Source organism: Apodemus sylvaticus, chromosome 9 (genome assembly GCF_947179515.1).
Source record: "Apodemus sylvaticus chromosome 9, mApoSyl1.1, whole genome shotgun sequence".
In the NCBI taxonomy this organism is placed as follows: Eukaryota; Metazoa; Chordata; class Mammalia; order Rodentia; family Muridae; genus Apodemus; species Apodemus sylvaticus.
This window is the reverse complement of record NC_067480.1, coordinates 109475957-109493971: the sequence shown is the minus strand read 5'-3', so window position 1 is coordinate 109493971 and position 18015 is coordinate 109475957.

Below are 18015 nucleotides of genomic sequence, written 5' to 3'. Positions count from 1 at the left end.
TCTGAAGGCAGAGGAAAGTCAGTTTAATCTGGCGGGCAGAAAGCCTTCTCTCTCCGAGGGGAGGCCAGCTGTTGAATTCTGTTAGGCCCTCACTGGATCGACAAACACTAACCACACTGTAAATGGAAAGCAGATGGTTTACTCTGTTACCAACAGAAGTGCCAACCTTATCCTGAGACACTGTTACAGGTTAGCCCAAATGTCTGGGCAGCTCTTGGTTGGATAAGTTGGCACTAAGGTAAACCAGTTGCTCATGGGTGTCCAAATGTCAGGAATAGCAGAGAAGGTAAACTCTGTATCTGTAGGGTTAACCTGAGCTATTGGAAAAGTTAACGACTTTTATTTTGTATGGATATCTGCTTTGCATTGCAGATCTCTTTTGTATACACGTTTAAGGATCCACGTGTGTGAGTGCATATGTGTAGATGCTTGTGGTGGTTTGTATATGCTTGGCCCATGGTGCTGTTAGGAGGTGTGGCCTTGTTGGAGGAAGTATGTCACTGTGGGGCTGGGCTTTGAGGTCCTGTGCTCAAGCTCCACCAGTGCAGAAGAGAGACCCTCCTGGCTGCCTTCAGATGAAGATGTAGAACTCTCAGCTCCTCTCCAGTACCATGTCTGCCTGGATGCTGCCATGCTTCCTGCCATTATGATAATGGACTGAACCTCTGAAACTGTAAGGCAGCCCCAACTGTCCTTTATAACAGTTGCCTTGGTCATGGTGTCTCTCTCTTCACAGCAATGAAATCCTAAGACAATGGCCAAAGCTGATATTCCCTCTCTAACTTAATTCATTTATGCACCATCTCTTAACTGAATGCAGAGCTTGTCTGCATATACCAGAGGAATACTGAGGGATTGATGTGGGGAAGTCCCTTCCTCACTAATGCATGATGGGAAATGAGCCTATGTGGATGTGGCTAATACAATCATTTCCTTATAGGGTTGGGGTTACAGGGCGGGGCCTGTGAACCACCAGCCCTTCAGGACTCTTGTTCCCGGTGGGGTGGGCAAAGACACTCCGCAGCTCCCCCTGGTGGTTACAGCCAGTCCTCACCAAGATGGCTCCTTGCTGGGGAGAGAGTAGGAAAAGAAACCAGATCCCTGACCCCCCTCCCCACCCTCACCCTGGAATCACAGGAGGAGCAGCCAGAGAGCCTCTCACACAAAGCAGATACTAGTCTGTTGCTGGAAAGGCTGAGGAGATTTACCCTTACACAGAATTCCTTCAATAACCCGGATCTCGAATTATCCAGCCTCAGGCAGGAGGTCGAATGGCCCTGGGGAGGGGAGACCAAGGCCTCTCAGAGCAAGCTGCACAGTGAGGCTCTGCATTCAGTGAGGCAGAAAGGGGTAAAACTCCCAATATCAGTCACGGGCATTCACAGGTATGTACACATGCACTCATGCGTGGGAATTCTCTCTCTCTCTCTCTCTCTCTCTCTCTCTCTCTCTCACACACACACACACACACACACACACACACACACACGTGTGCTATTTTAACGCAGGTATCCGTATATAATAAAAGTCCCTCTTAACTTTGAAAATGGCCCGTGTCACTGGGCGGTAGTGGCGCACGCCTGTAATCCCAGCACTTGGGAGGCAGAGGCAGGTGGATTTCTGAGTTCGAGGCCAGCCTGGTCTACAGAGTGAGTTCCAGGACAGCCAGGGCTACACAGACAAACCATGTCTCAAAAAAAAAACAAATCCAAAAACCAAAAAAAAGAAAAAAAATAAAGAAAGAAAGAAAGAAGGAAAGAAAATCAGAAAGAAAATCAGAAAGAAAGAAAGAAAGAAAGAAAGAAAGAAAGAAAGAAAGAAAGAAAGAAAGAAAGAAAGAAAGAAAGGAAGGAAGGAAGGAAGGAAGGAAGGAAGGAAGGAAGGAAGAAAATGGCCTGTGTTAGCAGTAAAAATATTATGGCAATCTCCCATTGTCCAGTTTCTCCTTCCTGAGTTTCAGTGAAAATAGTAAATAGAAAATTCCAAACATGACGGGCTGGGGAGGTCACTCTGTGAGTAGGCTAAAGGCCTGAGTTTGAACTCCTGGAACCATCATAAAGCCAGCGCAGCGCTGTAACCCGTGTAACCCGGCGTCCCTACTTGGAGACGAGGAGACAGAGGCCCTCCACCCTCACAGGGCAGCTAGCCCAGAGGATGCACTGGGAAACAAGACGCCCTGTCTCAAGCAGGGCGAAGGGGAAGACCAAGGCCCATGGCTGTCCCAGAGTGCCACTGCTGTGCCGTGATGTCTGTGACCACACAGAGATTAAAATAAATTCCAGAAATAAAAATTTCACAAACTTTAGATAGCTTTAATTATACTATGTTATTACTATTAATTATTCTCAAGGTGGTTTGATTTATAAATTAAAATTTATTTAAATTAGTTTAATTAATTAAATTTTCTTGTAGAATTATATATAATTTAGTAGAATGAATACACACACACACACACACACATTTCATCCACTAAAGGTTGTAGAACACATTTTTCCTATCCCAGTTGATCCTTGGAAAATAAGAGGTTTCTGTGTTGTTGTTGTTGTTGTTGTTATTAAGAGAGAGAGAGGTAGGTGGGACAGTCTAGGTCCTAGTGAGCCAGTTCCAACTCTTATTAAATAATTCTGCTTGTCAGGCATTTTCCGTTTAGAGTACTACTGTGTTCAAAGCCTCCTGGATGAGTAATGGTTCTTACAGCATTCGCACGCCCCCATTTGGTTCCCAGCACCCCCATTCTCCCACAGACCTTGACCCTCACAGAAGAGTGGATCTGAGGTCAAAGGTCATTTTCAGCTGAGTCGCTCTCACAGTCCCCAGCAACACTCAAGATTCCACTTCATCAAAGCTTTAAAGTCCCCTTCCGGGAAGCTAGTAGACACACAAACCGTGTGATAAAGAGGTCATTGCTTTGAACACGGTAATCTCTTTACATTCTTCTAAGTGTAGAGAACCTAAGCTAACAAAAAGCAAAGTCTCTCCTGAAAATGCTGATTATTATGATGGGAAGCTAAGGGGTGACCTGCTGGGTTTCTTTGCAGAAGCATGCAAGTGCTTAACAGAGAGTGGGGGGGGGGCTGGGGGGCAGGAGTGGGGGAGAGTGGGGGGCACAGTGGGGGCGTGAGGGGGAGGATGAAGCTGGGAACTATCTGGGAAAGTAGGGAGAGGGAAGTTCTGTAGGTGTTTGAGAAGAAAGCTTGGGGAGGAAGAGAAAGGACTAAGAGGGAGAAACTTCTTCCGGGAACTCAGAGGGAATTAAGGCCCCAATGTTAAGCCACAAGTCCAAGTGCAAAAGAACCCAGCGGGGAGTGAGGCGGGCCTGCCCGAAATCCGGGGAGTCAGAACGGAGCAAATGTGCGGGGTGGGGGATGGGGGTGGGGGGCAGGGAGAGAGGCGGGCGGGGGGTGGGGGGAGCCGGGGAGAGAGGCGGGCGGGGGGGAGGGGCGGGGGGTGAGAGGCGGGCGGGGGAGGGGCGGGGGAGGGGCGGGGGAGGGGCCGGGGGAGAGGCTGGCGGGCGGGCGGCCAAGCGCCTGGAACATGGAATGCCGAGCAAGATTAACGTATTTACAACATGTCAAAGTGAATGTGGCTGGGAGCAGAGAGGAATTTTCTACTGTTGTTTTAATGCTTCTGCCTGGAATGGCAGCCCCAGGGACGCAGGACTAGCAGAGACCCAGTTCTTATGCTGATAGGACAAATGCGTGTGCGTGTGTGTGTGTGTGTGTGTGTGTGTGTGTGTGTGTGTGCGCGCGCGCGCGTCCGCGCGAGTACAGTGGCAGGTGTTGGGGAGACATGGCCGCGAGTCAAGCTGGGCAAATGTGTGTGTAAACAAAACTCCAGGAAGGACAGGAGAAGGGGGGGGAAGGGGAGTGGGGAGACTGGGGGGAGTGGGAGGAGTAGGGGGAAGTGGGGGAGTGGGGGAGTTGGGAGGTGTATGGATGATTGCATCAAAGGCTACAAAGTTAAGCTGGAAGGTTTCATCTAACAGTACGTTTGCGCGCGCGCGCGCGCGCGCGCACACACACACACACATGCATGCGTGCACAAAACTGCACAATGCTCACTCAGGTTACACTTCAGGATTGAACTAGAGTCACATGTCACCCCACTGTCCTGGTCAAAGTGCACCCAGAGACAGTGGTGGTGGCAGAGGACCTGGTCGTGTTGCAGCCCTCTTGGTACACGGGAATATATTTGTTGCGTGGTTGTACACAAGAAAATCAGCTAATGAGAGGGCTGCTGACCCGATTCCACTCTCACGGAGCGCCGGGGAGCAAATTTAATGAATCCGCAGAGCCACGTTACATGTTCATCCATTCCCTCATCCATTTCTCGTTCATCCTTTACTTTCTACAGATATTACTAGAAGTTAGGTCTCAGACAGCAGCTGGCTTGATGTAACCCTTTTTGGCTACTAGGTAGGACGGTCAATCACTGAACTGGACCACTCCATAGGTAGGAAGAAAGGTTTCCTGGGGATCAAACTGCCAGGGCTACGGGGTTGGGGGGAGCAGAGAGAGGCGAAATGGTGGGAAAGTTAGCAGATTTTTATGACAACCAGCAGGGTCAGGGACTCTTCCAGATGATAGGAACTGCCCAGAGTGACCTGGGACTAGATGCTGTTGACTGATGTGGCAGGTGACGGAGGTAATGGTTTTTCTGGTGAACAGAAACCTTACCAGACTCCTGAGGACAGCTGAATTTAGGTTCTACCCAATCAGAATCCTTCTGTTTACCGAGTCAGTCCTTCTGTTCAGGACACTGTCATCGGCACTGCCTTTGCTTTGGACCTAAGGGAACTACAACAGCCGGTAGGGGAGGGGGTAGGGCCAGAGTGGAGGCAGGGGAAGAAGCGAATGAAGAGATGTCAGGTGTCATGGTTTCTGTGACATCCCCTAATCTTATCACCTGGCTTCACAGTCCTTCCCAGCCCCCTTTCTCTGACACCCCTTCCTTCATACCTGGTTCTCCGGCCAGCTTTGGCCACTAACCATGTGAGTTAGGAACAGCACACTGTTTGTTGAGAACCTCCTATATTCAGGGCCCACGGTTCAGCCTCGGTGTTTTGTTAGAGGATCAGAATCTGTGCCAGTGTATTTTCTTGAACTGGGCTATACTTGCCTGCCACTATCTAAACTCCTATGCTCTGGCTGCTCTAGAGCCCGGGCGACCCTCTCCCTCCCCGTTCCAGCTGATGCATGTCCCTTACAGAGCTCTTCTGATCCCCCAAGAGGATCAAAGCATCAACATCTTGATATTTTATGTTGACAAACCTGCCAGGTCTGATCACCCATGAGACTTAAGAGTCCCAATCACTGATGCCTGGGACCAAAGGTTGAACACATAAAGAAAAGAGTTTCGTTAAACTCAAGGAACTTTGTCATCTCAGCTGTGGCAAGGGTTTTCTGCCTCCATAACAAGGCAGAGGAAGGGCTGGGAAATGGCTGTTTGCAGAAGCCAGTCAGTGGTGGTGGGTAGAATCACTTTATGACAACCCGCTCCTGTGCAAACTAACTGGAATGCCACAGACCTACACTAATCCCTTCCAAAAGCAGAACCCCTACAACCCAGCCCTCTTCCACAAAGTTCCATCTACCTCTCAACACCAGCATAAAGGGACCACACCCCAGAACACACCCCTCCACAACACCAAGAGATCCTGGGTAATATTGAAATGTTGGTTTTAGGGTCTTTAAATAACAGAGGATGTGAAAACTGAGTGTTTGGGGGAAACCCTTGGAATGTTTCTGCCTCCACTCCCCTTCTCCTGATGAAAACTAGATGCTTAGATCAGGCAGCACAATGGCTTCGAGGAGGGCCACACCCTGGTGCCTGGAACCCGTGAACAGGCAGGAAAAGAGCTGAGCAGCGGGACATCAAATGTGAAGATTATCATGGGTTAATCTGGCTGGATGAATCCTGTCACAGAAAAACCTGTGAGCTTGAGGATTCCTCCCAGTTGCAGAGAAACTCTGTGTGTGTGTGTGTGTGTGTACATGTATGTCTCTATGTATATATGTGTTTATATGTGTGTACGTATATGTGTATGTCTCTATGTGTATATGTGTCTGTGTGCGTATGTATGTATATGTATATATATATATGTGTGTGTATGTGTCTATATGTGTATGTATGTGTATGCATGTATGTATATAGTGTGCATATATACATATATTCATTCATTCATTCTACAGGTTCTGTAACTCTAGAGAGCCCTGACTTGCACAAGCACTTGAGCCTACTGACATAGCCCTCGGTAGGTCTGGCTTCTGAGCTCACAGCCAGTGCGTTCCTGGACCTGTGCTTCTCGCCTGGGCAACCCTCCAGGCACATTCTCACCGACCCCGCACCCAGCCTGGAGCTGATACACAGAAGCCGGCAGTTAACCAGCAGTGCCGTCAGTTAGGAGATAGCAGAGGTGGCAGATTAAAAATGTTGCCTTTTTGAGCTTCTCCATGGATGGCACCTCTGTTCATGGCTTTTCATGCCCTAAAAATATGACAATACAATAGTTCAAAAAGGAAGGAGAGAAAGAGCGAGCGAGCGAGCGAGCCTCAGACAGATTCTCATAAAGATCAAACGAAGGGACGGAGCTCGTAAGGCCAAGGGCATATTAAATTCCAGCCCTGCTGCCTGATAGCCTTGAGATGCAAAGACAGGGTCACCCTCTCCTCCTGGCTGCTATATATAGACATGCCTGTTAGTCCGGGCTTTACTCCAGAGGCTGCTCCGCTGTGGGCTCTGCAGCCGATCCCGACCCAAGGGAATGCTGGGAAGAGGGGCGTGTCTTGCCAGGGATTCTCCTCTTCATATTTGGTGGTATAGTCAGCTCCAAAGTCATGGACTTTAAAAAATGTTATTTAAAGTATATAATAAAAAACAGTATTGCCTTCATAGTTTACATAGTTGTGTGTTCAACCGGGAAGGTGCTTCTATTTAAAGACATGAGGTAGGCTGGGGCCTGTACAAGTCTTTACAAGCACGTGCTATGTCTATGGTCCCAGATATGTGCTAACCACAAGCGCTCAGATGGTTTTGCACCAGTATGGTGTTCACAGAGACAGAAATGTAGCGTCTTTTAGGTAGCTGCCGCGGAGAGCCACCGTCCGACAAGACATCTGTAGCTTTCCCACGTGGTTCTCTCTTCCCTACCCAGCCGCGTCCATTTTACCACTAACCCTCAGGTCTTCTCATGATGTCTGACACCGCCCAGTTCTGGAACCTAAAAACTCCAACCCAGCAGAGATGAATTTCCAAGCCCAGCTAATGCGGAGATTGATTTCTCTGGCATTTCAAAACATCATATGGATTCTTTATCTTTGATTTCCTGCCAGTAAACATGGAAAAGTTAGAGTTTGTCTCTTGAGAAGAGCTGTTGATTGGGGAAAAAGCTGTGAACATGTTATTTATCCAGGATACCAATTAGTGTATTTGGAAGCATGGGATTTTTAAGTAAGGAATAGGTAGGGGTCTTTCAAAGTTCAGCGAGGGCCAGTGCTGATATTACAGAGGGGAGACTTGGGTTCCTAACATCCACATATGGAGGCTAATAGCTGCCTGTAACTACATACCCACGGATTTGACCATCTTTGTGACACTCCCCCACACAAAAGAATGCACATTTGTTCTCTCTCTCTCTCTCTCTCTCTCTCTCTCACACACACACACACACACACCTATAATGTTATCATTCCAAAACTGCCAAATCAAAATCTATCCCCCATTGCTCACTCACAGGAGGTCTAAGAGACGGATACGCTCCTCAAATGGCAGCAGGAAGTCCAGCCAAACGTTCTGAGAAAGCGTGCCTGCCACAGCCGGGCTGGTCCCTTCAGCACAGGCACCTTTCATATGGAGGGCCTCAGTGTCCCTGGCTTCAGCCACCTGCGGGCTGAAAATACCTAGGGAATAAAACTGCATCTGCATTGCATGTACAAGGCTTTTTCTCCTGTTGCTATTCCCTAAAACCGTGGTTCTCAGCCTTCCCAACGCTGCCGCCCTGTAACACAAAGCTCCCCACACTGTGGCGACCCCAACCATAAAGTTATTTTCATTGCCACTTCACAACTGTAATTTTGCTACTGTTATGAACCATAATGTAAATATCTGTGTTTTATGATGGTCTTGGGTGACTCCTGTGAAAGGGACCATGACACAGATTGAGAACCACTGTCCTAAATAGTTTAATGTTCTTCACCTAGCATTTAAATTATGTTAGGTACTACACATAATCTGAAGACGATATAAAAGGTATGAGAAGCTTTTGTACAAGCATGAGAGATGAGAGTCAGAGAGAGAGAGGGAGAGAGATATCAGAGAAGTGACATGTAGATAAACCAGTTTATCACTTTTATTATGTTTACCTTGCTATAAAGAAGATGGGAAATTTGAACATTAACTGGGTATTTGATCATGTTAAGATACTATTGCTACATTGTGAAGTTTTGACAACAGCATTGTGGTTAGATATTCTAAACCTAGTACTTTGAAAATACACATTGAGTTATTTTCAGACAAGAGATCCTGGCCTGATCGGTAAGGGTGCTGGCTACACAAGCCTGGTGGCCTGAGGTGGAACCCAGAACCTATACACAGATCAGATCGCAGTAGTCTAAGTACCTGTAATTCCTCCCTGTGTACCTCTAAGGGGATATGGGAATCTGAGGGAAAGTCACAGGGCAGCCATCTTGGAATAAGCAATGGGGCAGGAGTAACTGGGGATCCTGACTTGGCAAGATGGCAGGTGAGAGCTCTCTCTCCAAAGCTATCTTTCTCCAAAGCTCTCTCTCTCTCTCTCTCTCTCTCTCTCTCTCACACACACACACACACACACACACACACACACACACACAGGAGAGAGAGAGAGAGAGAGAGAGAGAGAGAGAGAGAGAGAGAGAGAGAGAGAGAAAGACAGAGAGACAGAGAGACAGAGAAAAACAGAAACAGAGACAGATCTTGGATTTGCCTCAAACAATACAGTGAGGAAGAATGGTGGAGGCTTATTTGACACATGATAGCCACATACTGACCATTAATCACAAAATGTATTGTATCAAAGCAAAAATTATAGAATCCAATCTTGCCTCTAAACTTTTGCCTGCCTTGAAGGAACAAGTCATCAATGGCAAAGGAGTAAGTTCCCACATGTGTCTCCACATCTTCTCAGCCCTTTGGCTCACTCGCGACCTGGAATCTTGCGTCACTGTGAGCACCCCAGGTCTGCCTGTGCAGTGAAGGCTGCTGTCTGCCCTCCTGGAGGACCTGCCCTCAGCACAGTTCTCAGCCCCTTTCCTATTCCCCTGGCTGCCTTCCCCACTGCCTAGTGTTAATAGGAATCTTAAAAACAAATTCAAACATTTTTTATTCAAAGCGATTCAGTTCTTTCTCACTCCAAGCCAGCCATGACATTTTCCAGAAGTTGTCACAGGAAGCACAGCTCCCTCCTCCTACAACAGAAATACTCTCTTAACCTTAACGTCAAGGCTCTAGGCTGCAATCATGGCCACAATGCACTGTGGGTCCTCCACTCAGAAGGTAAAGTCTATTGGCTGACATCTTGAACCAGGGATAACCTTTCTTTGACTTGGATAAACAGCCTCAAGAGGAACAGTACAGTTTGCAGTTGTGGATTTGTGTGGCCTGAAGTTTCCAGAATACCCCTCTTGAAATCTGGCCCTCTTGGGTAGGTCTTGCCTAGTACTGACTGTGAGATAACAGAAGGGTGGCAGGTGACCTGGCAGGGTGTGGCTCCTGTATCTCCTGACTCCTGTGCACAAGAACCCCAGTAGGAGTGGCCTAGCATCTATACACTAAAACACTCAGTTATGAGCCAAGTGGGCGGTAATTCTTCCGAAGGATTTGCCTGGAGATTTCACTGTTCATTGCAGAAACAGTTAACTAAGACAGCCAGCGGCTTACTCTCTCCCATTACATAATGAGACCAACAGCATTGTAAGATGGGAAAATAGTAGGAGCTCAGACCTCAAGACCAAGAGCTCAGAACAGACTCCCCGAAGCAAGACATTCCTAACACAAGAGCCAAACAGAAGAAGAAATTAGCAGAAAACGTTTCCAAAGAAAACGATCTGTGTCTGGGAGGCTGGAGGCTCTAGCAAGACTGAAAGTTGAACAAATGGACAGAGGGTTAAATAGACAGATATAAGTGTGATGGATGGATGGTGGGTGTTGAATTATCAACACGGAGACTTGGAGCCAAATAACTGTAGCGATACAATAAAATGAAAAGTGTTGGCTTTTACACAAATGTCAAATTTTGAAATTGAAATTGAATTTGAAATTTGAAATTGAAATCACAAGGGGGAGCCGAGGCCTCAGCTGTGGGACCCGTAGTGATGCCACCATGTCAAGTACACGTCTTCCTTCCGCTGTGAGAGAATAAGTTCCTTAGACAGTCGTGGATATCGTGACTGTCTGTTCCAGCCAGACATCAGCACCAAGCCGGTGAGTAAATGAACACGCCAGTACGCTCTTCCGTTGGCCTTGAGGCCTTGACAATGTCAGACCGCCCAGAACAGTTTCAGCATGCTCAGACCCTGATTTCTCTGCCCTGCCCCCAGTTTTTGCCCAGACCTGAGAGCGTAAGAATTATCTCATTCAACCCCCTTCTGGTGAGTTCCTTTTGATCATGCCTTGGATGTTTTAATATCAGAACTCAATGCTTCCCCACAAGGGGTCTCATCCCCCATCTTGTACTTTCTGACCTGGAGAGTGACAAAAGCCAGCCAAACCCCACACCTCCTCCATCGTGTTTGCTCCGGTTTGAAAAATAGTAATGATCAGCAAATGCTCAAAATGAGAGGTGTGGGATGACAGCTTACCCAGGAAATGCCAGCTTTTGACGATGAGCAGACGGCTTGGAAATCCTCCTGAAATATGAGAGAAAGCATCCAAATAGGCTCGTTTGTATTTTAGCTAAATGAAAGCCTTGTGATAGATAAAATTTGGGCCTAAAGCTTCTATCTGTATTTTATTTACAGACATGAGCCTTTGGGCTCAAATGTATCTGAACTCATGAAATAATTGACTAAGAGGAGAAAAGTAATAGATGATAGATAGATAGATAGATAGATAGATAGATAGATAGATAGACAGACAGACAGACGGACGAACATTGCAGAGAAGAACAAAGGTGTGTGCATGTTGCAGGTGGTGGTGATAATTTTGCACCCAAACTGAAAGAGCCAAGTGCATGGCAGTAACATATAATAAGCTCGTTATCGTGACTGAGCCAGTGGCTTCTTGGTGCAGACATAAGCAAACGCTGGTTGAATGGCAGTTGTCCCTTACTATACACACAGGTGGCTGATTCCAGAATCCCCTGTTGATATGCAAGTCTGCCAGTGTTCAGGATATCCATATGACATGTACTGCCTGCATCTCACTTAGTGTCTCTTCCCTTGTCCTTGCAGCCACCTCTAATCATGACCATAATGCCTAGTGTACTCTAAATGTCATGTAAATAGCATTAGGGAATGATAACACAGGGAAAATGTCTGTGCATGTTCAGCATAGGTGCAATTAAAAATATTTCCAATTCATGGTCGGCTGAATTTACAAAGCCTACTGACATGGAGGGCAGCCTGTAGACTTTAAGTATGTCTACTTGATTACTGGACAAAAATGCCTCAGTAAACATTTTTTTAAAAGCAAAAGGATGAAAGCTAAGGGGTAAAAACCAAACCTCTATTGAACAGAAAAAGCCAGATATATATATGCTGTTTTCAGCAAATTATCAATGAAAATAAGGAGGGAGAATTCATGAATGAAAGGTGTAATGAGGGGGCCTCCATACCAGATACAATATGCAGGTAAACTGGAATTCAGACTCAATCAACTGACTAAAATAACATTTATGAAAACATCAGAAAAATGTGCACATAAACTGAAAACTTGGTCATGTGAAGGGACTGGTTTTAAAGCACTGTAATGTTACTATAGCTTGTCTTTATAATTAAAACATCTTTCTTCTAAATTACTCATAGATGGGATGTTTTCATTGCTTTAAAGCAATCTGGTGGGGTTTCTCAGCACTCTAAGGAATCATGAAGATTTTTTGGTGGAAAACTAGCACAGTAGGTAATTTCCTAGATGCACAGTGATATCAGCACACTCCTCAGAACATGCTATCTTCCTGCATGTGCTTCAAAATACACTAAGCATTGGCAGCTGTAGATAAATCATCACTGTTGTGGTGGCTGTGGACACAGACATAAAAATAAAATCCCTAGTAACTTAAGACCAACTGTATACATTTCAGTGATTATTTTGGTCAGAAAGTATCAGTAATACTTTTTCCTTACAAAAATTATTGTATTAGGAAATTATTATATTTTTAATACCTGGCAGAGCACTAGTCACTCCAGAAACATTTGTTGAATGAAAGATACTCAGAGTTCTGAACGAGAGTAAGTAAGGCTTAGGACATTCCATATCTCCCAGGGCTTCAAAGGAAGGCTGATTACGCTCACAGGCACCTGGGAAGTTTCACCTCACCTGCAGGCCCAGGGGCTGGACCAGTCTTCAGCTAGGGTAAGATCTGTTGGGATGAGGGAACTTCCTATCTCCCACCAAAGCTTCTGAGAAAGTTTGAGAACTGAGTTGGGAACAGATTAACTCCAGCTTAGACCCACAACTCATGGCCAATCCTGCAGATCCAGCTAGAAAGGTCTAGCTGACACAGGACAGTACCCCACCTTCAGAGGAACACTTGAGATAGAGCCTTTGGCTCCAAACGCCAGCCTCACAGGAGGAAAACCTGGTAGGATTTATACAGTGGAACACAGAAAAGAAAGAAACTGAGCAGCCAACAAACGACGCACAAGTCTAGAAAGAAAGAAAACCAACACCAAAGACCAAGATCACATCACTAACTCCATTAACAATGGCACCTGGTGTAAGTGACCTGGATGACCTCTCAGACAAAGAATACAAATGAAGGAGTATAAGAATCCCAAACAATTCAAAGAAAATATAACTGCACTCCAGGAGGACAAAGACCAAGAGATGGATGGGATGCGGAATCAATCAGAGACATGAAAATAGAGACAGGATGGCTGTGATGGTTCGTATATGCTCTGCCCAGGGCATGGCACTGTTAGAAGGTGTGTCCTTGTTGGAGTAGGTGGGGGGGGGGGGCTATAAGACCCTTATCTTAGCTGCCTGGAAGCCATTATTCTGCTAGCATCCTTCAGATGAAGATATAGAACTCTCAGCTCCTCCTGCACTATGCCTGCCTGGATGCTGCCATGTTCCCACCTTGATGATAATGGACTGAACCTCTGACCCTGTGAGCCAGCTCCAGTTACATGCTTTGGTCACGGAGTCTGATCACAGCAGTAAAACCCAAACTAAGACAGTGGCTGAAGGCGCAAAGCTGAGGTGATGTTGGGCATGAGAACCCAACAGGCCAGGTAAGAACTTCAGTGGGAAGCACAGCAGAATGGATCCTATAGGAAACAGAGAGTGGAGGATGAACACTGAGGCAGAGGCATCAGATTACTGGGTAGAGGTCAGGGACGAATTTAAGATGAAATACTAACAGAAAGTACAATCTCTGGGGCCATGAAAAGACTTAACCTTTGGATTGTAGGCACAGACGGAAGAGGCCATAGCCAAGCATTAGAAGATGTTTTCAAGAAAATCTTAGAAGGTCCAAAAAGACCTAGGGGAAAAGATGCCCATCCAGATAGGAGAGCTCTAAATGAAGAGAACCAGAAGATAAAATCCTCATAATATATTATAGCTAAAATATTTATATCCCAGAGTAAAGAAGGGGTGTTAAAAGGCACAGGAAAGAAAAGTCAATCCACGAACAGGGCAGCCCACGGTAAAAGCACATGCCCTAGTCTGTGTACGCAGTGGCGGGTACCTGTTTCAGCTCTGAGAACCATCCAGACCGATCAGTTCTGTTCTCCAGGCTGAAGCACCTGGCTGGGGCTCAAATCCTTTTGCTTAAAGAAACCACAGCAGCGGCCACCTGCCTGGTTTCAGCTTTCATCTTGCAACTGTCATGGGTGAGCATCTGCGTCTTCATACAAGAGGGTAGCCAAATTGATGGAGGTGCTTTTTCAAACCAGACCTGAGGGTGGGCCAGGAGTAGTGCCTGGTACTGGTGAATACCCCATAACACAATGAGATAGAAACATTCATTTTAAGTCTCCCAGCTGAAACAAGCCAAAGGTCTGATGGATTCGATACAACGTTTCTTAAATTATTCTTTAAAGCAGAAAGGAGAAAATCTCTTCCTCATACTTTTTACAAAGTTTCATCAGCCTGATACCAAAACTAGACAAAGGTCCACCACCACCACTGCCACCACCACCACATCATTATCATTGGAATATAGGCCAATCTCGACAATGAACATAGATTCAATTTTTTTTTCTTTAAAATTGGACTTGAGGTTTTTCCCCCCTATACAGTATATTCTAATCATGGTTTTCCCCATCCCCTCTCTCTTCCCAGACCTGAAGTAGAAATTTCTGGTTACTTAACTCAGTTGTACCACTCAATATTTTCTGGAAGCTGTCCTGTGAGAGGGCATGTGATGTTTTGCTGAAAACAGACACTTGAGAGGGCTCGTGATGTTTTGAAAGAATATAAACGGAGCTTCACAAACATTTAGAGGATGCTCTTACATTGCTACACCTTACAATGCTTTGCTGGTCTTCGCTCTGTAGAGAGAAACACACCAAGGAACTTCCCCTCTTGGCCTGGCTATTGCAGACTCCTTCCTCTGACTCACTGCTGCTGATTCCTGTTTGGTGTTTGCTACTGAACAGGACTGCTGGAATCCTGACAACAAAGAGTGGAATCGCCCCAGCGACCCACATCTAAGCAGGCCCGCACCCCCTTCCCTGTTAACCTTTCTTTTTCCTTACCTCTGGTCGGTGGGCTGGAAGGGAGGCAGAAGCATTTAAGAACCATGAGTAAAGCTGGTTTTGAAAACAATCTAAGCCTTCACAGACGCCACCCTCTCCCACCTAACTCCATGCTCACTTTCTCTTTTGTGTTAGAAAACAAAGAGCCAATATAAAAACAAAACAAAACAATACAAAGCAAACAGAGAAAAAATAAAAACAAAAAGCATGAGAAACACCTCCCCCACACACACACACAAAAGCAGAAAACATAATAGATAGCAAGACAGATAAGGTCTAAAAAAAATGAAGTCCAAACGAAGCATTGTGAGACAAGAACATCTTTAAAAAAAAAAAAGATTTATTTATTTTATGTATGTGAGTACACTGTCGTCATACAGATGGTTGTGAGCCACCATGTGGTTGCTGGGAATTGAACTCAGGACCTCTGCTTGCTCTGGCCCTGCTCACTAAGGCCGGAAGATTCATTCACTATTATGTGTAAGTACACTGTAGCTATCTTCAGACACTTCAGAAAAGGGCATCAGATCTCATTTTAGAAGGTTGTGAGTCTCCATGTGGTTGCTGGGATTTGAACTCAGGACCGTCAGAAATGCGGTCAGTGTTCTTAACTGCCACGTTGTATTGGCCATCTACCGCTGGGCCTGGGGCCTGCCTTAAGTGTGTTTTGTATACCCAGTAAGACTGACTATACCAGAGAAAACGACTTTTCCTTTGGGAGTAGTTGTCAGTTGGAGATAGCTTCTGGGTTAAGTCGGGGCTCACGTCCACTTCTCTCAGCACTGGGACCCCATCGGGCTTGGACCTGTGCAGCCCCCAGGCTTGTCTCTGAGCAGGCATGCTGCCTCTGTCCATGGGTGAACTGTCCCGCTTGAGTCTTGAAGGCCTTCTTCCTTAGCATTTCTCATCCCAGTTGGCTCTTACCATCTCCCTGCCTCCTCATTCACAGAGATCCTCGAGCCCCGAGGGGAGGGTTTGGTGGGGACATTGCATTTAGGACAAAGTGGTCCACGGTTTCTCATTCTATGGACATTGTCCAGTTGTGGGCTTCTGCGTTTACTCGCATCTTCTGCACGAGGGAGGTCTCTGATGCTGGCTGAGACCCTCACATACGGAGTACATAGTAGCATTGTTGGTAATCATCACCCTGCTACATTCTTTCAGCAGAAGGATAGCATTTAGTTTTCTTCTAGTCTCAGGTTCTTGGCCACCCCAGCGGTGTCAGGAATGGGTCCCATCTCATGGACAGAACCTTAAATCCAATGAGAGCGGTTGGCGACTCCCATAGCTTTTGTGCCACTATGGCCCCCGTGAACCATGAAGGCAGGTCACCATTATGGATCAAAGCACTTAAGGTTTTGTTGGTGATTACCTTTCTCCCCTGTAGCATACAGCACCATGTATCAGTACTACCACCAGTACTATGAACACTAGTCAGTAGGGGTGAAGACACCCTACTGACCAGTTAGGCACCAGCTCAACCTGTGTTCAATGAGTTGTGTAGATATCGTGTAAAAAAAAAAAAAAAAAAAAAAGGCTTTCCCATCAGTTTGTAGAGAGCCACCTATTCATAGCCTTGACTGTGTCCTGAGTGGGTTGGTGTGTCACCGAATCGGCAGACTATCCATAAGAACCAGGAAATAACACAGGGGTGGAAGGGACAGAGGCAGGTGGCTAAGAGGGTGGGTCGCTCCACATTATATAGAGAGACTGAGGCTCAGCTTGTCCACATGGAAGACTGTCAAAGGATTCCAGAGGAAAAGCCTAAAGAATAGACATCTTAGGAAGTGTAGGATTAGTAAAATTAATTAAAGACCTGCTATAGTTTTATTGTATAACAAATAAATATAAAAAGATCAAATCAATGACCATGAATTAGTAATATATCCACAGAACACTGAAAAGAAAATCACTCTAATAATTGATCACAAAGAAAATATCAAAACAAACCAAGAAGTAGAAATCATAAAGGCCAAAAGTGTTTGATCTTGACACTATGTCTGTAGATATTTCTTTTAATTTAAAAATAAAAGGAAGAGGAAAAATATCATATGATATACAAACTATAAGTGGAGAATGGTTGTGCCTTAAAGACCTATTTTGTGTTTAATGATTTAAACAATCTGGTGTGTTTATTTTTGTGCTCCTTGGAGTACTAAAGATATATGTTTGACTTGATCCAACAACATAAGAGGACGTAGGTAAGCTATTGTACCACAGCTTTAACAAAAAGAAGCTGTGAACTATTTATTATCCATCTCTGTGTCTGTATTAAACAAAAATAATATATAATAAATTCTTATCATGCTCTGAAGCAGAAGAAAAAAAGAGGGTGGGTCGGATCTACATCAGGACCTCTGCACTTACGGCTTCCGGTTTAGTGTTCTTACGAGACTCCCGAGTGCGTGATGAGTGGGTCCCTAACTCCTGTGCCTTCTCTTGGGCTCTTTGCCTTCTGTTGGCTTGGCTTGTTCAAGTTTTGTCTTATATTTTGTTATTTTGTTTTAAGTGTATGAATTAATGATTGAGTGGGTGAGTGAATAAATGACCGCCAAGCCGCAAGGGTAACTAGCAACAACTGAATTGTCATTCTGCTTTCTCCCATAGTGACCTGGGCACATCAACCACTTTGGAGCAGGCCACGGGCTCCGGAGCAGGTGACTGGTGTACAGTGGCCTCCACAGCTTTTGCGTGCTTTACCTTGGCTATAGTTTGTTTTGTTTTCTTTTTCTTTTGGGGTGTTACATTTTATTTTCAAAGTTACGAAGCGTTTGTTTGTTCTTCAGGCTTTTGGTTTATTTGTTTTTGAGAAAGAACTTAAAGTTGAATGGGTAGGGAGGAGAAGAGAATCTGGAGGTATTTTGGGGGAAATATAAAAATATATTTAAATTTAATGATTTTTTAAAAAATGAAACAATAATAAGTATAAGTATAAGCAAAAAAAAAAAAGAATGAAAGAAAGAAGGGAAGGAAGGAAGAAAGGAAAGAAGACCAAGCCAAAAAAAGAGGGCGGCAGAGAGGTCTCAGAGGGAGAGCACTGGCTGCTCACGAAGGTGGCCCAGGTTTGGGTCCCACCTCCCAGTTACCATCTGTAACTGCAGCTGTAAAGATCCAGTGC